This window comes from Callorhinus ursinus, unplaced genomic scaffold (assembly GCF_003265705.2).
Source record: "Callorhinus ursinus isolate GAN/ISIS: 27379988/994484 unplaced genomic scaffold, GSC_fseal_2.0 scaffold2, whole genome shotgun sequence".
Classification (NCBI taxonomy): domain Eukaryota; kingdom Metazoa; phylum Chordata; class Mammalia; order Carnivora; family Otariidae; genus Callorhinus; species Callorhinus ursinus.
In genome coordinates this window covers 33,467,604-33,491,359 of record NW_027397064.1, presented here as the reverse complement: position 1 = coordinate 33,491,359, position 23,756 = coordinate 33,467,604, and the positions used below count along the sequence as shown (strand labels likewise).

Here is a 23,756-nt window from a genome sequence, read left to right as displayed (position 1 = left end):
TTATATTTCATTGGCTAGACATTAGTTACACGGCTAAACCTTGCTATGCAAACCAAATAAAACAAATGTTCTAAGAGGGAAAGAATGGATTTTAGATACACAATCAGAAGTCTCTGACATAATTGCTCAACTTAGGAACTTTTGCCATTCATATTATATCCCCCTCTTTCCCTGGTCCAGTGTCCTATCCTATCTCCCTGATCCTAATATCTGCTGATGGACTTCTATAAATCTGACTGCCTGATGATTACCCACCTGGGTCTCCAAATTTTGTCTGTTTCTAGCGTTTCTGTTGCTATATATATAACTGTTTAAATTACTTGATTAGTCCTATTTGGCCTTCCATGCTGTTGACACCAGGCTTGGACTTCTTGTCTATGAATTCCTGGCGAGCAGTATTTTCCAGTATTGCCAAGGATGCTTGAAGTTCCCTCAGGGAAAGGAAGATGAACATATTGCACAAGAACAAATGTGGAAAGGGTGATGACAATCATCTTGTTGGACAGGAACACACATCTGGTCTGAGGCAAGCAGATCCTTACCCTCCGTGAACTACAGATCTCCCTCTTCTCCTCCTTGTCTAATCAGTCCTCATGTCTGGGATATGCCCCTGCACCCAAGGCCTTCATTCTCAGTTTGGTAATTAGATTGCGATTTTCCAAAATTTCTCCTCATTGTGGCCTCCTTGACTCAGAATTATTTCTGGCTGTAATTTCTTCAGTCTTAGACTTCATCTTAGAAGTTACATTTTCTTGACTTTCCCCTTCACCTGAGCTGTCAGACACCCATTCTCAATAATAGCATCTCCAGGCCCTACCCTGAGAATGGTGATAAACAAATTTGTTGGAACAGGTTCATACTGGCTTGAGAGAGCCAATTGTTAAATTTGAAATATATTAAAAATAAAGTAAATATAAATATATGACACTGTTGAACTGTTGATAGCTTGAAACTGGCTGTGGTAGGAGTATTTACAACATGGAAATTGGCAAAAGCTACCCGCTAGGGCCCTTCTCTTCCCTAAAAGGTGATTTACTAGTGCTCGTTTCTCCCCATAATTGCCCCCTATGCATGAACACACACACACACACACACACACACAGTGGACAGTTCTGACTCCACATCCTCATCTCTTCAGTCTACCTTAGCTTCCAGTGGCAGATAACTTTTTAATACATCCCTACATCCAGACATTCAACATTTTGACTCCTACCTTAAAACAAATACTTTTGACATTCAATAATCAAATATATATTTTGGACCCTAAATAGACTTATCCAAAACTCCCAACCACACTATTTGAGAACTGCTAATGTAGCACATCTATCTGCAGAACACATACAGCCATCTGCAGGAATCATTTGTGGGGGAAAACCTACACACTTAAGATGGCATTTCAGGACACTATATCCTACTTAAAGGGTCTATCCAACAAGAAGATCTAACAATTGTAAATATCTATGCCCCTAACATGGGAGCAGCCGATTATATAAGGCAATTAATAACAAAAGCGAAGAAACACATTGACAACAATACAATAATAGTGGGGGACTTTAACACCCCCCCTGACTGAAATGGACAGATCATCTAAGCAAAAGATCAACAAGGAAATAAAGACTTTAAATGACACACTGGACCAAATGGACTTCACAGACATATTCAGAACATTCCATCCCAAAGCAACGGAATACACATTCTTCTCTAGTACCCATGGAACATTCTCCAGAATTGATCACATCCTAGGTCACAAATCAGGTCTCAACCAGTACCAAAAGATTGGGATTATTCCCTGCATATTTTCAGACCACAATGCTTTGAAACTAGAACTCAATCACAAGAGGAAAGTCAGAAAGAACTCAAATACATGGAGGCTAAAGAGCATCCTACTAAAGAATGAATGGGTCAACAAGGAAATTAAAGAAGAATTAAAAAAATTCATGGAAACCAATGAAAATGAAAACACAACCGTTAAAAATCTTTGGGATACAGCAAAGGCAGTCCTGAGAGGAAAGTATATAGCAATACAAGCCTTTCTCAAGAAATAAGAAAGGTCTCAAATACACAACCTAACCCTACACCTAAAGGAGCTGGAGAAAGAACAACAAATAAAGCCTAAACCCAGCAGGAGAAGAGAAATAATAAAGATCAGAGCAGAAATCAATGAACTAGAAACCAAAAGAACAGTAGAACAGATCAACAAAACTAGGAGCTGGTTCTTTGCAAGAATTAACAAGATTGATAAACCCCTGGCCAGACTTATCAAAAAGAAAAGAGAAATGACCCAAATCAACAAAATCATGAATGAAAGAGGAGAGATCACAACCAACACCAAAGAAATACAAACAATTATAAGAACATATTATGAGCAACTCTATGCCAGCAAATTAGATAACCTGGAAGAAATGGGTGCATTCCTAGAGATATATCAACTATCAAAATTGAACCAGGAAGAAATAGAAAACCTGAACAGATCTATAGCCACTAAGGAAATTGAAGCAGTCATCAAAAATCTCCCAACAAACAAAAGCCCAGGGCCAGATGGCTTCCCAGGGGAATTCTATCAGACATTTAAAGAAGAATTAATACCTATTCTCCTGAAACTGTTCCAAAAAATAGAAATGGAAGGAAAACTTCCAAACTCATTTTATGAGGCCAGCATTACCTTGATCCCAAAACCAGACAAAGACCCCATCAAAAAGGAGAATTACAGACCAATATCCTTGATAAACATGGATGCAAAAATTCTCACCAAAATACTAGCCAATAGGATCCAACAGTACATTAAAAGGATTATTCACCACGACCAAGTGGGATTTATCCCTGGGCTGCAAGGTTGGTTCAACATCCACAAATCAATCAACGTGATACAATACATTAACAAAAGAAAGAACAAGAATCATATGATCCTCTCAATAGATGCAGAAAAAGCATTTGACAAAGTACAGCATCCTTTCTTGATCAAAACTCTTCAGAGTATAGGGATAGAGGGTACATACCTCAATATCATAAAAGCCATCTATGAAAAACCTACAGCGAATATCATTCTCAATGGGGAAAGGCTGAGAGCCTTTCCCCTAAGGTCAGGAACGCGGCAGGGATGTCCACTATCACCACTGCTATTCAACATAGTATTAGAAGTCCTAGCCACAGCAATCAGACAACAAAAAGAAATCAAAGGCATCCAAATTGGCAAAGAGGAAGTCAAACTCTCACTCTTTGCAGATGATATGATCCTGTATGTGGAAAACCCAAAAGACTCCACCCCAAAACTGCTAGAACTCATACAGGAATTCAGTAAAGTAGCAGGATATAAAATCAATGCACAGAAATCAGTGGCATTCCTAAACACCAACAACAAGACAGAAGAGAGACAAATCAAGGACTCGATCCCATTTACAATTGCACCCAAAACCATAAGATACCAAGGAATAAATTTAACCAAAGAGGCAAAGGATCTGTACTCAGAAAACTATAAAATACTCATGAAAGAAATTGAAGAAGACACAAAGAAATGGAAAAACGTTCCATGCTCATGGATTGGGAGAACCAACATTGTGAAGATGTCAATGCTACCTAGAGCAATCTACACATTCAATGCAATCCCCATCAAAATACCATCCAGTTTTTTCAAAGAAATGGAACAAATAATCCTAAAATTTGTATGGAACCAGAAGAGACCCCGAATAGCCAGAGGAATGTTGAAAAAGAAAAGCAAAGCTGGCAGCATCACAATTCCGGACTTCCAGCTCTATTACAAAGCTGTCATCATCAAGACAGTATGGTACTGGCACAAAAACAGACACATAGATCAATGGAACAGAATCGAGAGCCCAGAAATGGACCCTCAACTCTATGGTCAACTTATCTTTGACAAAGCAGGAAAGAATGTCCAATGGCAAAAAGACAGTCTCTTCAACAAATGGTGTTGGGCAAATTGGACAGCCACATGCAGAAGAATGAAACTGGACCATTTCCTTACACCACACACAAGAATAGACTCCAAATGGTTGAAAGACCTAAACGTGAGACAGGAGTCCATCAAAATCCTAAAGGAGAACACAGGTAGCAACCTCTTCGACCTCAGCCGCAGCAACTTCTTCCTAGAAACATCGCCAAAGGCACGGGAAGCAAGGGCAAAAATGAACTATTGGGATTTCATCAAGATAAAAGGCTTTTGCACAGCAAAAGAAACAGTCCACAAAACCAAAAGACAACCGACAGAATGGGAGAAAATATTTGCAAATGACATATCAGATAAAGGGCTAGTATCCAAAATCTATAAAGAACTTATCAAACTCAACACCCAAAGAACAAATAATCCAATCAAGAAATGGGCAGAAGACATGAACAGACATTTTTCCAAAGAAGACATCCAAATGGCCAACAGACACATGAAAAAGTGCTCAACATCGCTCGGCATCAGGGAAATCCAAATCAAAACCTCAATGAGATACCACCTCACACCAGTCAGAATGGCTAAAATTAACAAGTCAGGAAACGACAGGTGTTGGCGGGGATGTGGAGAAAGGGGAACCCTCCTACGCTGTTGGTGGGAATGCAAGCTGGTGCAACCCCTCTGGAAAACAGTATGGAGGTTCCTCAAACAGTTGAAAATAGAGTTACCATACGATCCAGCAATTGCACTCCTGGGTATTTACCACAAAGATACAAATGTAGGGATCCGAAGGGGTACGTGCACCCCAATGTTTATAGCAGCAATGTCCACAATAGCCAAACTGCGGAAAGAGCCAAGATGTCCATCGACAGATGAATGGATAAAGAAGAAGTGGTATATATACACAATGGAATATTACGCAGCCATCAAAAGGAATGAGATCTTGCCATTTGCAACGACATGGATGGAACTGGAGGGTGTTATGCTGAGTGAAATAAGTCAATCAGAGAAAGACATGTATTATATGACCTCACTGATATGAGGAATTCTTAATCTCAGGAAACAAACTGAGTGTTGCTGGAGTGGTGGGGGGTGGGAGGGATGGGGTGGCTGGGTGATAGACATTGGGGAGGGTATGTGCTATGGTGAGCACTGTGAATTGTGCAAGACTGTTGAATCACAGATCTGTACTTCTGAAACAAATAATGCAACATATGTTAAGAAAAAAGAAAAAGAAGAAGATAGCAGGAGGAGAAGAATGAAGGGGAGTAAGTTAGAGGGGGAGACGAACCATGAGAGACGATGGACTCTGAAAAACAAACTGAGGGTTCTAGAGGGGAGGAGGGTAGGGGGATGGGTTAGCCTGGTGATGGGTATTAAAGAGGGCACGTACTGCATGGAGCACTGGGTATTATGCACAAACAATGAATCATGGAACACTACATCAAAAACTAATGATGTAATATATGGTGATTAACATAACAATAAAAAAGATGGCGTTTCAGTAGAGGGATTCGTGTATCAGCCTCAGAGATGTGTCACCACAGAATATTAACTTCTGTGAACTTAATATTTGGAGGAAGAGAGCCAATTAATTATTATAGGTATTTCAGAAAGCCTTGTACAAACTGTGCAATGAAAAAGCTTCATGAGCCAACCAAAATTATCGAGTTGCTTTGCCTTTGACAAGAATTCTATCAGTTCGGATAATGCTGTTACCTCATCATGATCAGGAACTCTGTGACATGTATCTTTGATTAATAACAATAAAAAATGAATTATTGCTTATCATTACAGTATTTTAGTAAATAAAACCATTTAAAACATGGAAGGAAAAATAATAGAAGGATGATGGAAGGTAGGGACCATTCGACTATGAATTTTTTTTAAAGATTTTTATTTTTTTAAAGAATTTATTTATTTATTTGAGAGAGAGAGAATGAGAGATAGAGAGCACGAGAGGGAAGAGGGTCAGAGGGAGAAGCAGACTCCCTGCTGAGCAGGGAGCCCGATGTGGGACTCGATCCCGGGACTCCAGGTTCATGACCTGAGCCGAAGGCAGTCGCTTAACCAACTGAGCCACCCAGGCGCCCTCGACTATGAATTTTTTAAGAGTATGCCAATTTTTTACTTTAAAAGAGCGAATGTTTATAAACATGTAGAGGTTGCTAATGTGGTGCCTAGAAGCACAGGCTCTGGAGACAGACCGCCTGGGTTTGTGTTAGAGCTTTGTCACTTACTAGCTCTACGATTTGGGGCAAGTTTCTTAATCTCTCTGTGCCTCAGTTTTCTCACCTGTGAAACAGAAATAAAAGCACCTACCTTACATGATTACTGTAAAATCAAAATGAAATATCCCATAAAGTGCTTAGAATGGTGTCTGAGGTGTAGCAAATAACTAATAAATATTTACTTTCATTTTTATTATTAATGCTATTTTTGGAGTGCTTATGAGTGTCAGGAACTATGCTACATGCTTTAGATTTAATCTTTTGTAACAGTATGAGGAAAAAATTAAACCCATTTTGTGAGTAAGGAAACAGACCTTCAGTGAAATGATGTAACTTTTCCAAGTTCTTCTGGCTAGTAAGTGAAAGGAGGTTGGCTCAATGTAGTTTTGGAGTTCCCATTTAAATGATAGAAAGGTGTAAAACCAATCCAAGCCGTCCTGATATTTAGTATTCTATTGGGAATTTCTTCCTTCATAGTCAGCCCAATCCTTGCATGCTGTAGCATAAACTCTCCTTGTTCTGTCTTCAGCAGAGACAGAAAAACTCATCAACATCCCTGTGTTTCCACTCAAAGGCATTAAATTTCCCTTCTGACTGATTTTCTCCACATTTTAAAAACCCACAGCTTCCATAGGGCTTCTTTATGAACTCTATTTATTAACCATAGAATAATTTCCACAGAAGTATTTCCACTTTCTCTAACTGTAATTTTAAAATTAGACTTTAAATCTAAAGTTCATTATTAATATAAGTAGGGTGCAGTATCCTTTGGCTGAACTTGCTTTGTTTATGAAGCAGTTGGATATAAGGATCCTTTTCCCGTTTTAGACTTTTTTTTATCCCACCTTCTTATCTAGAGGTTGCTGTCCACAAGGTGTCATGACATGCTTAATAAAAATTTACAAAATTTTCAAGTTTGCATGTCATTTTGTTTCATGGGGGTGAGTCTAGGTTCTTACATTTAGTTGTGCAATCAGGAAGACAGGTTGTTGTTTTTCTTTTTGTGGGGGAGAGACATTTAAATAGCTGTGTGGACTGGTGTTCTTTAAGGGATGAATATTACGTCATTGTCAATCATTCATTCATTCTCCTTGTCTGGGTCAGGCACTGTGCTAGACACCAGGAACTAAATACAACAGTCCCTGCTCACAGGGAGTGTGTAAGTCTCCTCAGGGAGATAAATGTGCAATTACCTAATTACAACAATAGAGGAGAGATAAATGTGCAATTACCTAATTACAACAATAGAGCGAAGCGCAGAAATCAACAGGAACTTGGGGGAAAGGAGCAGGGAAGGCACCCTCAAATGTGGAGATAGTGGGGTCTGATAAAAGTTGTGGGTGATCAAAGAACCAGGCTCTACACCCATGCTTACAATTTACTTCATTATTATGGCATCCATTATGGTTGAATTGTATCCCCTCCCATAAAAACATATGTTGGAGTTCTACCCTCACCCCCATACCTCAGGATGTGACCTTACTTGGAGATAAGGTCATTAAAGTGAGGTCGTTAGGGTGGACTCTAATCCAAAAGAGAGGAATTTGGATGCAAAGACAGACACACATGACAGGAAGACAATGTGAAGAGACATATGGAGAAGTCAGCCATCTACAAGCCAAGGAACACATACTTCCCTCGTGGCCCTCAGAAGTCATCAACCCTGCAGACACCCTGATCTTGGACTTCTTGCTTCCAGACTATGAGACAATAAATTCTGTTATCTAAGCCCCCCACCAGTCTGTGGTACTTGGTTATGGCGGCCCCAGCAGAGTAAAGAGCGCTGTGCTGTCATGAGCATACCCCACATCTCAGGCTCCACTCTAGGCAAGGCACTAAGAACACAACCAACCAGAAAGTTGCCTCAGTCTGCCTTTGGCTTGTTTGTATGCTGTGACTCAGAGGAATCTTGAGTTTTCTTTAAATAGCAACTTTGAGCCTACAAGATTCCTTTATCCCTCTAGTGTGGATACCACCCGTAGGCTTTTGTTTATAAGATAAGTAATATACAATAATATGGGGAATTTTAGAGTACAAGCAATACCCAATAGGTAAAACTTTCCAGTAAGTAACAGATTGATGTGGCACTACTTAAGATAAATGGTTAATAAACATACAAAAAGATGCGCTATCTCACATGTAATCAGATTTGTGACAAAAGTACTCTTGGTAAATGGAAAATGTTAATACACATTAGAGAACCAACAAATGCATGCATCCAGAGTGAATGACAGCCTATTCACCTGTAACACACACTGGTGCCATTTGTCTTCCTCTTGGCACAACTAAGGTCGAATGAACCCGGAATTATCTTCCTAGAATACACAGTGACGTGTAACCTTCAAAACAAAAAACCAAAATCCAAAAAACCCACCTTCCATTAGGTATATATTCATTTCAGGCAACAGTTTCTGAGGAGAGCTTTTTAACCTAAAAAAGTCTGAAGCAATGAAAAGGTAACCTAATAGTTAGCTCCTGGATAGACTAAGCAAGTTCAGCCAAAGGACATTATTTGTTTGGGTTTTTTTGTTCTGTTTTGTTTCCAACATGTTTTGCCCTCAGGCCGGCAGGGTTACCCTTTCTTTTCTCATCCCAAGTCTTCCTTTTTCCCGGAAAATTTCCAAGCAGAACCCTGGTTCCAGGTCATAGCAGCTCCATCTGCTGCCACTGGAGCTCAGAGGGAGTGACTCATTCCTGTGCGTTTGCCTCAGCAAGCCTTCAACAAGCTTTGTTTCCTCTGCCCATCCATCCCTCAACCCCTTGGCCTTGGCCCAGGTCCACAATGGGCTTTTCTTTCAGTCTTTCTTGGTGTCTGTCCTTTTACTTTAAAAAAATATATAATTATGAAAATGATATACATAGGGAAAAAAAGAAGTGTATAAAGTTAAAAATGGAAGCCCCTCATTCCAAGGGTTATCAGCGTCAACTGTGTGCATATCCTTCAAGATACAGAGATTTCTGCCTCCTTCTCCCCTTTTTAGAGTGCATTCTGTATATATTGTTCTGACTTCCTCTTAGTGCTCAAAAATATGTCAGCAGATATATATCTTCCTCATTTTTAACAGTTATGATTCCTCAGTGTATATGTATTACATTTATTTAACCATTCCTCTACTCATGAATGTTGAGGTGTGGTCCAGTTTTTTTGGCTGTTACAAATGGTAGAATAATAGACATACAACATAAATGTATTTTTGCATGCTTGGTGTTTCTGTAGGACAAATTACTGGTAATGGAAATGCATGGTCAAAGTATATGTGCATTTTTAATATTTATAAATGCTGCAAATTGCTTTCCAGAATTTTTATCAATTCATACTCCAGTCAGTTGAGTATGCAAGTTGTTACTTCTTATACATACTCATGAACACTTGATATTAAAACATTTTTTTGCCAAACTGATAAGTAGAAAATGCTATCTTGTTTTTATTTACACTCTGATTATTCGTGAGACTGAGTATGTTTTCATGTGCTTATTAGCACATATTCCTTCTGAGAATAACTTCTCCATATCCTGTGTCCATTTTCTTATTTTGCTTATTTTTCTTATTTTGCTGCTTCTTTTTCCTATTGATTTCGAGAAGCTATTTGTTGTTTTGCATATTAACCTCTTCCTGTTGTTTATTTATGTTGCATATATTTTCTCCCATTAGGTAACATTGTTTATGGTACCCTTCCACTGCACAGAAATGTTGTTTTTTTTGGTACTCAAATCTGTTTATCTTTTCTGTTAGTTTCTAGAGTTTTTATCATGATTTTTCTAATATGATAAAGATAACCGATATTGTGAGTCAGCCTTATATCCTTTTAGTCATTTATATTTTTCTTTGTTTAGATTATTAATCCATCTGGAATTTTTTGTGGAATATGGAATAAGATAGTGTATTAGTCACACTTAGCTCAACAGGTCTTTTTACTCAGATAACAATTCCCTGTGGGTGGTCAGCAAGTAGCTACCTTAGAGCGACTCTGAGACTCCGGCTCCTTTCATCTGCACTCTCCTCTAGGTAAGTAGTCAGCAAATGACCACCCAGGGCACACCGACCCACTGCCTGTTTTTGTAAATAGAGTTTTATTAGAACACAACCATGTCCATTTGAACACACAGAGTCTGTGACGGCTTTCCTATAAATCAGCAGAGTTGAGTAGTTGGCGATAGAGACTTTATGGCCCACAAAGCCTAAAATGTTTACTATATGGCCCTTTATAGAAAATGTTTGCTGACTCCTGCTCTAGAGACCCAGACTCCTGAGTTTCCAGTTGGCAAATTAAAAAGAGAGCTCACGTAGTAGGTTTTCCTTGGGTTGGGCCGGGCAGTGGGGTATAAAACTTACCCTTACATTCCATTGGTCAGAATTCAGTCACGTGGCCTCACCTAACTACACAGAAGGCCGGGAAATGTGAATTCATTGTGCCCCCAGGATAAAAGAGAAACAGATTTGTGGAATTATTAGCCAATCTCTGCCACAGTGTACCCTGCAATGATTTGTTTCTTTCTTCCTCTCTATTTTTAATCAGAATAGGCTAGTTTATACTGCGGAAACATTACAACTCCTAAATCTCAGTAGCTTAGAACAACAAGGTTGATTTTCTTGCTGGTACTACATATCTGGTGAGGATGAGCAGGGGTGGCATTGCTCATTGTTGTTGCACACTCCAATCCAATGGAGAAGCCACCACCAGGCACTTTGCTGGTTATAGTACCGTTGGGGAAAGAGAGTGTGGTAATGCATGAAGCTCTTAACTTCTGACACTGATACTCATCATTTCTGAGCAAGTTGCAAGGCTACACTGTACTTCAGCAGGGTAGAGAAGTGCAACCCTACCATGTCCTTCAAAAGAAGCAGGGCTAGAATATTTGTGGACAGTCCTAACACATGCCACACTCACACACAAAGAACACATTCATCTCCTACCTGAGGGAAAATCACCCAGATTCTACCCAGTCACTCCCCTAGTCAAAGTCAAGGATCTCTAAATGATGACTCTCCGGCAGGTCTGAATACTAGTTTGGAGCCTAGTAGTCTAGTGGTCTTATATTAAAGCCTAGCAACTAAAATCATTCTCTGTCCCCACTACTTATTTGGATGCCAAAATTGTAATAGAGACAACAACTAATCATGGCTTCTAACAGCCTTCTGGGATCTGAGCCGCTTGCACGAGTGTGAACCCTGCTCTGAATGCCCAGAGAATCAGGAGCTCAGCACAGTCTAGGGGGTAGAATATGGCATTTTGCTGAAATCAATACTGTAGGGAAAGAGTCAGCCTCATTGAAGAATAGGCAGTGTTGCCCCACACTTATAATTAAGTACATTGGATGAAGGGTTTGGGTGACAATATGGAGGAAAGCGTATTAAAAATACCTTTGTAGAAATATTAGAATATATAAACTAACATACTTTGTTCATTCCTCAAAGAACATTTATTCTTATGATTCTTGGCTTGTTTTCTTAAGAAAAGACCTTCACTGTTCTAGAATCATTTTGAACCATAGCTTCATACCAGTATTACAGAGATAACCTCCAGATCAAAATTTCAAATAATATAATTCTTCAAATAAAGTTTCAATATCTGGCGCAAACACTGATACGTATTTTTTCCATATTCTATTTCTTTCAACTTTTATATCTCCATGCAGTTATAGAAATGTAATTCAAGTGTTTTTAAAATCATTTATGCTTAACTCATCAAAATGAGTTATTTGATGCGTAAAAAGTTTTTACATACTTTTCAATAAGCATTTAAAACCTTCTCTCCCAGAAACAGAAGAAGTTTTCATTTTTTCCAAAGTAAATAATTATTTTCTTTAGTGTCTTTATAATTGTCTTTCCATGGGCTAGGCCATTCCCAGGAGAAGATTAATTTTAGTCTAGTTTGTGGTACAGTGGCCACAACCTCACTCCTATTCTCCATTTGTTTTTTTTCATCAATTCAATGCTTTAACAGTTTGCTCTCAATACACATGCCAGTTATTCTTATAGCTATTACCTACTTGCTGGGAAATCGCCCTAAAACGCAAAAGGCCATGCATGGGCTTCTGAAAACTCTTCCCGCTGGTCATATTCAGTTCTTGAGAGCATTTCTCTTTCCAATGTTACTAAGCAAGTTAGATTTGGGAAGAGTATGAAGTGGTAGAGGAAAGGAATGAAGACTGAGTTCAATGTTATTTCCAAAGCCTTCCCAGGAAAACAGTAATTTATTATTCATTTTGGAATTGTAATTATGGAGATAACCCCCCAATTAAATGATTTATTTTGCCACAGAACCTAAAATGTACATCCATTTAAGCCTAATTGCTACAAGTTATCTTTTACACCTAAATTTAGTAAGCAATGGGATGTTTATTCTTCATATTTCTATGTAATATGGCTTCTAGAAGCAAGTTCTCCTGTCTGCAGCATTGGTGGGGCCAGACTGTACAAGTCCAAATCCTCACTAAATAACTAAGGCAAGTTATTTAACTTCTCCGTGCCTCGGTTTCTTTATCTGCAAAAAAAAAAAAAAAAAAAAAAAAAAAGGAGAAAAGTAGTACCTACCTGATAGGATTGTTTGAAAAATAAATGAGTTAACACTTATAAAGCACTTACAGATGTTTAAATTACGTGATCAATACATAAATCCAGTGTAACAAGAACGGCCACCACAAGTCACATGAGAAAATGAGTTCCTTTACTTTTAGCTCCTCTATTTATTATGGCTGTGCTTTGTCAACAGAGGCACGTAATGTTAGCAGATTTGAGATTTACCAGAAAGGTGTCGGATTTTATTTCGAAATTATGAATTCCTAAACATGGAATGATACACCATCCTGCTGTACACTCAGGGACCCCTTAGAGTTTGGAGCGTGAGAGACATAACTAACCCTGGTCCTTTATTTGTAAGGGGCTTTGACATCCAAGGAGCCGCTGAGAAACAGTGACTAGTATTCAGAAAAAGGGAGGCTAAGAAGTCACCCTTTTCAAAAACTAAACTGGAGTGCTGCCTGCGTTTTGTTCTACTGCCTCTGGAAGAGGTGTGTTATCTAAAGTGCTTCCATCGTGAATAATGATTGAGAAACTGCCTTTACTCGCCGGACTACTGTACTCCCAGGTAGAAAGCCGTGGGCTGATGCCCAGGTGTCTATGGAACTTGGTTCTTATACACGTTAGAGGAACCCATCCTCCAGGAGCCCATTGTGAACAGGCAGCGAAGGGAGGGGCGGGAACGCTCCGGGTGAGCCAGGTTTCTAAGCACAGATCAGAGCCCCAGTACTTTTCAAGCGCCTAGTTCTTCAGGTCATTTCGAAATCGGCTATCTTTGTTTACATTTTCGAACCTGGCTCTGCACCAGAAAGCATTACTACCTTCTAAAAGGAGAAGTATCCTGCATTCGTACAGTGCTGGGGTGGGGGATGGGGGGAGGAGGGGCAAAGTTCATCCTCCCCCGTGTGGGAGGACGACTCTCCTGCCACACGTGCGGGTTGTGACAAAATCTTTGAATAGCAGGGGCAGTTTAAGTGAGGTGGTGGTTTGGGGAAAGGCGAGGAGGTAGGTGTGGGGCAACAAGCAAAGTGCGGAAGCCGTACGGGGATTCTTCTAGAAAGTGGGGTGGGAAAAGGAGCTAGGGAGGGCGTGTGGAGGGAAGGCATCCGTGTCAGAACGTGCGTGTGAGCGGATACAAAACCCGAGAGAGGCGTGAGCAGCTCTGTGTGTGCGAGCGGGAGCGACGGGCGCCGGCTCGGGGTGTGTGCGCCTGGGTGAGTGACACTGAGGGGCGGGCTGGCCGGCCGGCCGGCGGGCGGGGGCAGCTGCGAGGGGCGGGAGTGTCCCTGCGTGGAGCGGGCCGATCCGGAGTTGTGTCAGTGAAGGAATCCAGTCCGGGGGCCGAGGTGGCTGCGCCCTCCGCCGCCAGCGCCGGCAGCACGGGGCGAGCTCCGGACCGCGCGCGGCCCAGGCAGCGGCTCCCGCTCCGCCCGCCCTCCGCGCCGCAGGAGCCGCCACCGCCGCCGCGCCTCCCCCTGCGACCGCGCCCCCGGTCGCCGTCCCCCGGCCCGGGACAGAGTGGCCGGCGCTCCGCACAGAGGTAAGCCCGGGACTCCCGGCCGCCGCCGTCCGGGACCCCCCGTCCTCCCTCCGTGCACGGCGGGCCGGGGCCGAGATGCGGGGCTCAGACGGACGCGGCGGGGCCTGGGCGGCCGGGACGGAGGCTCGGCCCGGGCCGCGCGTTCCGCAGCCTGGGCCGCCCAGCCCCCGCCGCCTCCCCGGGGCGCTGGGTGTGGCCCCCGCTCGGCGCCGACGCGGGCTGGCGGCGCGGACCGGACGCGGAGGTCACCGTCCTTCCTTTCTCAGGCCGGCGCGAGCGAAAGAGCGGGCGGGTGGGAGGAGGCGCCGAGTCGGGCGCACATTTGCGCGCCTGGGGCGAGCGTGTGGCCGCCGCGCTCAGACGTGGACCCGCCCGCCCCGGATCTGAATCGGCCGCGGTCCCTCGCCTGCCCTCCCCGGTGCGAGCGCCCCCTTCCACTCGCGGAACGGAGTGAGACCCACTGCCGCCCGCCTCCCTCGCTGGGAGCCGCGGAGCTGCCCGCCTCAGCCGGGACCAGCCCGCCCTCAACCGCGTCCCGGCGCCCGGCGGGAGCGGGATGCGGTGGCCCCCAGTAGCCGCGAAGTCGCCGCGATGGCAGGAGGGGTGATGCGGCTGGACGCCGGGCGACCGGACCGCGGGACGAAGCGGTCGCGCCGCCGCGTCTGGGCGGGTGGACCCGGGAGTCCGCGGGAGGCGGCGGGGGCTCGAGACCAGGCGGCGGACTGCAGCCCAAGGCGGCGGTTGTTTCGGAGACGCGGAGAGCGTTCGCGCCCTCAGCACACTCGACTTTGCGTATCTCGGAAGATCGGCCCTGCTCGCTCGCACTCTGTTCGGTTGTTAATACTTACTGCAGACGTGGGAGGTGAAGGGCTGAGACTTCACCTGGACGGAGATGCGACCGAGGCTTCCCATCTTGGGGGGCTTGGGGGGGGTGTGTTGGTGAACTTCGTGAGCTTTCAGTTCCCAGCAGTCCTGGTTTTAGCGGATGTCAAGGTTTTGGAGACCTGATACTGTAAAGATTCTTTCTGTACAGCGTTTTCCTTTGAGTGTATTATTACAGAATCTGTAGCTCGAGAACTAGTGAAAAACCTTGAACTTCAAACACAGCCTCTCTCTTTACATAAAATGTTATGTGTAATATTTTTCACTTGCTTTTTAAACAAAATTTAAATGTTATGTTAAAAACTTTCGCCATTCCTGTCAAAAGTGAGAAAAAAGGTCTCTGAAATTTTAGAAACTATGCAGAGGAAGAGGCTTATTCCAGTATGTGAAAGAGTATTGTCGTGTGACCTTTATGATACCGTTTTAGTTTAGAGGAACAATTCATTGCCATTCTGATTGATTTTTGTTTTCTAGAGGTTAGGCAGATGGGCAAGATGGCAGGGAAAAGAAGGGACAGGAAGTCAGAAATTGCTTCATTCTGAAAAAAACGAACAATATTCAAGTAACAAATCCAATTATTGTGAAAGATACTCTGAAAATAAAGACTAAGATGGCCTTCTGGATAAGTATTTCATTGCCTTTATAAAACTATCACTTAACTAGAGAGCAGTGTGCTGTGTGCATGGCGGCAGTTTTATCAAGTAACTGTACTGCTTAAAAATATCTGTGTATGATAATATTTATTGGATCTTTGGGGAAAATCAACTTTAGGAATGAATTTCTATTTGAACAAGGCAAATATTGCTGCAGTCTCTAATTAGTGTTGTGGATTAAACTCAAGCTTTGTTAGAACCTATTTTATGGAGGAAGAGAAGGTAAAATATGTCAAATTCTGTATCTGTGAGGCTTTATTTTTTAAAAAGATATTATTTGAGAGAGAGAGAGAGCATGAGCAGGGGGGACGGGCAGAGGGAGAGGCAGAAGCAGACTCCCCTCTGAGCAGGGAGGCCCTAAAGGCTGGATCTTAGGATCCTGGGATCATGACCTGAGCCTAAGGTAGACGCTTAATCTACTGAGCCACCCAGGCGCCCCTCTGTGTGGCTTTAAACACACACACACACTAGACTAGCCCCAAAGATAATTTGCATAAAAATATAAATCACTTGAATGCAGGGACTATTTAAGAGGATGGTAAAAACTCAACATCTGGGAGAGGAGTATATTGCCAATTTTCTTTCTCTCTTTAATCCCTGCCTCTGAAAATATTAAATTATTTCCTAGGAGTCAACTTAGTTTAACATACTAATTTAGGCAAGATGATAAACTTCTTTTGTATTCATGTTGTTTTAGGGAGCTCCCTGATGAAAGTCTTAAATTGATTGTTTCTGTGCTCCCACTGATTTTCAAGTGGCCATTGTGGGGATGGGTATCTATGGGCTCATGAAGCTGTTCTACCACTTCATAGTGATCAGGGAAAGAAAATGCTTAGGCCACACCATTGCAGTCTTTGAAGTGCTGCCAGTCGGAAGCATCTCATAGATCAATTTTGCCGTGCAGATGGAAATACTTGCCATAAGAAGTTAAGCTTTAGAGATGTCTCATTTTTGGTTCTAACTTCTATCAGTTTCTCAGTCTGTGACCGTAGAATTGTACTGCCATTAGCAATGACTATTCATTTATGGCTTATGTGTGAAAGGCATGTTGGTGGTCTTTCTTCTGTTATCTTTACACGGTTTTAATCAGCATCTCATGGTGTGAGCCAGGACAAGAACTTTTGGTTACAGTTTTGATGAAATGGAAGAAGTTGTTTGCTTATAGTAAGATCCAAGCTACTGCCACCTGTCTGGCCATATGATGAAAGTGGAGTGGGTTTTGTATGCAATAGATAGATACTGCCTAGTCACTGCCCTATCATCTTCTGTAGACCCTTTCCTGACTCTGACAATGGAATCATATGGCTGTTACAATTTTTGTACACAGAATAGTTGCTTTTATCAGCATGGCACAGAACATGAGGGCAGATATATAATATGGAAAGATTTAAACGATGGGGTCTGTTTATTGATTTCTGAATGATTGTGCATAATTCAACTAATCAATTCATTCCATCACTGTTCTGCCTTCGAGTGTAATCACACAATTAAAATGGGATTTTCATGATACAAACAGTTAAAAACCCAATACACATAATTATAGAAGAAAAACAAACCTTTCTTTTTTCTTTCCTTTTTTGAAGTAGTCTGTTATGAAGGTGTTATTTCCTTGACACATCAAAATGGCTAATTTGGAGTTGTGATGCTTTTTATGTAAATAGGCCATATGTTGAATTTCTACAGAAGTTTATTCGTTCAGTGTTGTGGTAATGGATAGGATCCCCTAAATACTATAACTAAGAAACATAGTCTATGAAGATGTATTTCTCTCTACTATTTATATCATACTCATTATTTTTGTTTAATAGCTAGTATTTTTGTTTTCTAATAAAATACTCTTAAGTGTGATGGTTATCTATTCTTACAGCATATACATTTTTATCTCTAGTACTAACACAAACTCTGTTCTCATTTATGCATCCGTTTAATAGACTTTTCATGGTGGATGTCCTGCTGTCAGACTAAACGCTGCATGCCTGATAACAAACTTCATATTCTCTGCTAATCCTGTTCCTTTCACAATGAAAAGACTTTCCCTTTTCTTGATATTCAGCATTCTCTTCATCACTCAGACTTGAGACCCAGGGACCATCCCTGACTCCTCTCTTTCATTCCTTCAGTAAAACTGTGCATCAAGGCCTGTTAACTTTTCGTTTGTAATAGTTTCTCTGAGCCCGTCCTCACATCTCTACATTCCTCATTCTGCCTGATAGCTCAGGTCCTTGGCCATCACTGTTCTAGTATGACTGGAGCCGGCTACATCTTGGTCTCTTGGTTAATGAGTTCTCCCCACTCTGCATGCTTCCAGCACATCAGCCTTCCTAAACTCTTCTCCTTAGAACTCCTGTCCAAGGACTATCTTGCAGGAAGGCTGTGTTGACCTCAGGTTTCTCTCATTCTAAAGCCAGCCCTCTTTCTACTAGTTCAGATTCTTTCCATGCCCCGCCCCACTTCAGTCCCACCTCTCAACCAGGTTGTAATATACTTCACAGTCTTGCCCAAATTTGACTTACTGACTTTATTTTCTACTTCTTTCCAACATGAACCTTCTCTTCCTGGTAATTGGATCTCACTGCCCTTCTAAGATGACTTTGTGCCCTTTTTTTCATGCTCTGCTTTTTAGAACGCCTTTTCCTTTTTCCTCTAACCATCTCCAAGTTAAAGTCAGCTTGATCACGTTACTCATTGGTTTCTTCTTCTGCCCTTATGTCCGCACCATCCCTTGAGACCATCAGATACTCTCCCATTCTATTGCGCGCTTCATTCTTGCTTTTCCAACTAGACTGCCAGTTCCTTGAGGGCACTAATGGAACTTGCGTGCTGTCCTTGAACCATCTACAGGGCTTTGGCATAGCAAACTCTTGATAAGTATACAAGTAGAATCAATAAACTGTAAGGGTGAGTTTTTTTCTATATGACGGGCTTTGATATTGCCTGTGTCCTGCTCACCATTATGTCTCTAGAGCCTCGCTTGCAGCTTGACACCTCGTCATGACCTCAATAAATATTTGTTAACATAGAAATTAATGTTGACATTGGCTAAAAGGGACAGGCATTTGAAGGAGACATCTGTCAAGGAGTTTTTTCCCATTTTTCTTCCGTGGTTCTAATCAGCCTCTCCATTCATCAGCTGTGAGATTCTGAGGCCTCGGCATTTTCCAGAGTCGAGATAATGATGGAGGCTGGCAGTTGTGAGTTGGAATTAAGGAGGCTGTCGTTATTTTAAGGTGGAGTGATGGGTCCCAGGAGTGAGTAAAAATAAAAGCATTCAGGCTTTATGCCAGCATTTTATACCTAAAACAATTAGACTGGAGTCCTCAGTTAAATACAAGTTTAGCTAATCGGCCATAAAATCCCAGACTGTATTGCAGGGGCTGCCCAGCCTTTTCATTTTAAAACTTACTGGTAAATTAAAAAAAAAAAATCATCTGGGGATCCCTCCAGGGATGAAAGGTGAGACAGGGGAGAGTTGCCACGCCCATCATATTGTATTCAGGACAAAATTCAGTTCTTTAAACTTTCAATTAGACTCACTTTATCCAAGACACTGTTTTTGCCAGGAGGGAGTTTATAGTCTTAACAGGAGAAATGACACGTGTATCCTGGAAATGAAGATCTAAAAGAGCTCAGAAGGGAAGATTTCCTTTTGCTGGGAGGCGGTGGGGAATCTTTCTAAAGTGGCGGTTGTCTGAGCTGTTTATCAAAAGATGTCAGCAGCTGTCATTGGGAATACAGGGCTGAGGGGATGGTGGCGAGGTGAGGGGTTAGTGCGGGGCAGGCATTCTTGAGTTGCGACTGAAACATCAGCACTCTGCGATGCTGCCCCGGCTGCTAAGCTGAAACCCCGCCAGAGCTCTCCTGGGCCTTGGTGGGCTACGGTGTTCAGTAATGAAACATAAAGGATATACAGATCCCTGCAATAATTACTTTTGGTGCCAAGTGCTGAACTGACCATGACAGAAAGCACAAAATAAATCTTGTAAGCAATATAACCAGTGCCTTCCTGGGTAGCATCCAACTTGCTCAGAATGCTGAAAAAGGTCTCCTGCATTATGGAAACATGGCTGAAGGTTGAAACTTTAATAGAAGTATACATAGGGAGAGGTCTGGCCCCAAGGACCCAGCCATCTGTGAGACACTGCCCAGTGCACCTAGGAGAGCTCAAATGAGCAAACATACTGTTCTCTAGAACCCTGGTTCTGATTCTGTAGAACTACCCCCATGAACTATAAAACAAGGTCAGATGGGTACAACTTTCAGGGAGACAGATTTGGGGTCAGTGTTAAGAAAGGTGGTCCTATTATGGATTGTGCTATTTCATGAGGTGACTAGGCCCCCCCATGACAAAATGTATTCAAGCACAGGCTGTACCGGGCAGTGTCTCATTTAAATGCATGCCTTATCTCCTTTTTTCCCCAAAACAGTGCTCTGAAGTACATACTCTTATTACCCCCGTTTTACGAAGAGCAATACCAAGGCCTAGAAAGGTTGAGCAGCAGATTAGGCGTAGAGCAGATGTCAGGCATTTGAGGGCCGAGACTGAATATATACTGTGATGAAGAAAGGACACACACATTGGATGGCCATTAGGATTTTTAATATATTTTTTAAAGATTTATTTATTTGAGAGAAAGAGTGAGCAAGTGAGAGTGAGTCGGGGGAAAGGTAGAGGAGGAGGAAGAGATTCCTCAAGCAGACTCTGAGTGTGGAGCCCAGTGGGGGGCTCGAGGAGGGGCTCGATCTCAGGACCCATGCGAACACGACCTCAGCTGAAATCAAGAGTCCGCCGCTTAACCAGCTGAGCCACCCAGGCACCCCTGGCCGTTAGGATATTTAGGGCCCTTCCCATCACTAGGTTTGGTGGTTTAATTCTCCTTAGGGATCAAGATGCTGATTGTTGCAAAGCACAAATTCATCAGCAGGGGCACCCAATTCTAAAAATTCAGAACAAAGTGAATACAATTATCACCATCGTAATAAGTATCACTTATTGATCATCTCATTTAAACCTCACAGTGATCTTGCAAGGTCAGGATTATGTATCCTTTTAAGAGAGCGACACGGAAGTCAGGGAAGTTACATAACTTGATTGAATCTGCAGAGCTGATAAGTGGCAGAGGAGTCTGTTTGGTGTCTGGTCCCCCCAAGCCCGGGCTTTTTTCTTACACCACTCTGCCAGATAATTCGTGGTGATACCGAAATATTTACCTATCAGTTCAGCACAGACACTGACCAACCAGAGAGGCCACAAGCTATAAAGACCCGCTGTGGCTCTCCCGAGTCACCAAGGCGATTTAGGTAAAGCCCAAAGGTAGGGGAAAGGCTTGGTAATATACCAAGACCACAGATCTGGGGCTCCAGGAAACGAGTGACTTCTGTGTTCGGCATTTATCTGATTTTATACATGATATGTAGTACTAGTTTAAAAAAACCTTCCTATATAATTATATTTCATTTCTATTTCTAAGTAAGGAGAAACGGTTTTGCAACGGTAATGTTATATCTCCCTTATAAATGGTAGGTTCTTCCTCCTCACGCCTTTTCTTCACTGTCTTTAGTCTGAGGCTAATCTTTCTAGACAGCATCCCCTCTTGCTTCCTCAGGGACCTTGCTCTATTATCTCTCTTTTCTTTAGGGTCTCAACCAACCTTTTCCTTTCACTGCATTAACGTGCATAAGTCTCCTCGTGTTTTATAAAAAACCAAAATCTCCCTGGCCCCTTCCCTCTTGGTCCATCCCATTCCTGGCGTTAGAAGGATAGGTTCTTACTCAGCACCTGAACCTCCCCTTCTCCCCTTTCTCTGCAGCCCCCCACAGCCCCGTCCTCTCATGATGGCCTCCTCTGATCTTAAAAACCGGCAGGTCCATTGTCCAGGATTCTCTTCTAATTTTTGGCCTCTGTGCCTTAAGTGATCCCTCTCTGCTCCTTGAAACTTGGCCCACCTATTTTCTGAGTTACTCCTCTCTCCTGATTTCCCCTTATGGCATATTCCTAATGTATATTCTCTCTCAATCAATGAAACCCACTTCACCAATTTTTAAATCTGGGAGTTGTTCTAGATTCCTCCCTCTTCCTCAACCCCTACATTTCATTGATCACCAAGCCCTGTAGAAACCATCTTTCTCAGACTCTTTGGAATCTGCCCTCACCTGTCTAGAACACTTACCACCATTATTGCTTTGGTTCAGGCCCTCATAACTTCTCTTGAGGATTACTTCAGTGGCCTCATAACTGGTCTCTCTGCCTTCAGCCTGGCCTGCCTCCAACCCATTCCCCACACTGCTGCCTTTTAAAAGGCAAATTTGATCACGACTCTCTGTGGCTTAAAATCCTTCAGCAGAATCACTGCTTCTCCAGGATAAAATCTAAGCTCCCTAGCATGGCACAAAAGCTCCTTTGTGATCTTGGCTCTCCCTTCGTGTGTGTATCAAAGTCTTCTCTAATGATCTTAGTCCCTGCCCCTGCCCCTGGCATCCCTACTAGAGGAAATGAGTTGTTATCAGGAAAGAAATGAGAAGAAGGATGGGAACAGAGAAGAGATTCTAGAACTGTCCTATCTAGTACGGCAGCCACGAGCCACACGTGGCTATCGAGCCCTTGAAATGCAGCTGGTCCAAATTGAGATGTGATGTGAGAGTAAAATACATCACAGTTCAGAGACTCTACAGGATGAAAAGAATGTAGAATATTTCATTTAACAAATTAAAATATTGACTACATATTAAAACAATAATCTGGACATAGCAGTTTAAATAAAACATATTCTTAAAATTAATTTCACATATTTATTTTTACCTGTTTTTTTACCATGGCTACTAGAAAAATTTAAATTGCCTGTGGCTTGCATTATAGTTCTGTTGGACAGTATTGTTATAGGGTATCTCTTCGTTCCCAGGAGATGCATCCTGTATGAGCCAAGCCCATGAGCTTGTTGAATGATTAAGTCAGCCGTACAGGTATAAAGAAGCAGCAGTTGCTCCATTCTTAAATCTAGAGATACAAAGTGCTTTAGATAAGATTCAGAATCAAAGAGACAGATTGTGAAAGCTACAGCCAGGAGTCATACATACAATGTGCATGATGCTGAAATCATGATTAAAACACCTCTGTCTCCCTTGGCTGCCCAGTCCCGGTCCGGAGTGGGAAGCAGGGATACTTGTGTGCTAGAGGGAAGATTTGAGATAGACAGTAGGAGCAAGGGAACGGCAAGTGGAGTCACATTCCTGAGAAGCCGCCAACATGTGTGGCACCTAGAGCCTTGCCTAGGTCTCTGAGATGCCCCATCCTGCCATTGATCCTGCCTGGTGGTCTAAGGCCCAGCTCCCCCACTGTCTAGCTCTAGGATTCTGAACAAGCTAATGAACCAGTGGGTCTTGAGCCTTAACAATATGTATGGCACAGAGTCATTGTGCATCAAACAATTGCTAGTAGAGCACTTGAGATACCGAGGGCAGCAATCTGTGGATCAGTTGGCCCCAAAGGCTTGGAGGAAGGGCATATGGGCTGCCAGAAAGACCCGGAAGATATTATGTTTTGTCCTAGGAGATCTGCAGAGCTTTATGTTTTCACAGTGGAAAAGCCGACCAGTGGTAGGAAACCAGAGCTTATCGGGCTGGAGCAGGAGGGAGGAACCTGGAGATGCTGGCAAGAAATCATGACTATCATGAGAAAAATTTAGCAGGATCAGATTCCAGCGAAGTCTGATATGATAGGCAGAGTGACTCAGCACCTTCTCTCCTGGTCATTTGCAGATTTTGTTCTGTCGAGCCCCCTTCGGTTCAGGGAAGAATCCCCCTGAGCAGTTGTTTTTACTTGTGTCTATATATTAGGCATGTATCTAAGATTCTCATAAGGAGAGAGTTTCATGTGCTAAAAATAAAAGTTTGAAAGTCATATATCTACAGAAAATGGCCTGAGAAAATGGCGACCAAGTCGGTGTGGTTATTGTCCTCCCATCTGTAGGATCTGGGACCAGTTTAGGCCCTTTGCTGGGTTCCAGCTCCCTTGCGTACGTTGCTTAGGGACTCTCCGTGG

General features: G+C 42.6%; 1 protein-coding gene across 4 annotated transcripts in view; it reads left to right on the top strand.

The window, feature by feature from the left end:
• Nucleotides 1–13,538: 13,538 nt before the first annotated feature.
• The window catches only part of SPATS2L (spermatogenesis associated serine rich 2 like), a 160,855-nt gene continuing 150,637 nt past the window's right edge, over nt 13,539–23,756 (top strand). Inside the window, exon 1 of one of the 4 annotated variants that reach the window (XM_025893937.2) lies at nt 13,539–13,651. The gene's annotated coding sequence lies outside the window, so the exon portion shown is untranslated. Of the gene's footprint in view, nt 13,652–13,721; nt 13,861–13,945; nt 14,187–23,756 lie in introns of those variants that run through there. The other 3 variants (XM_025893930.2, XM_025893953.2, XM_073880546.1) reach the window with 3 other exon arrangements.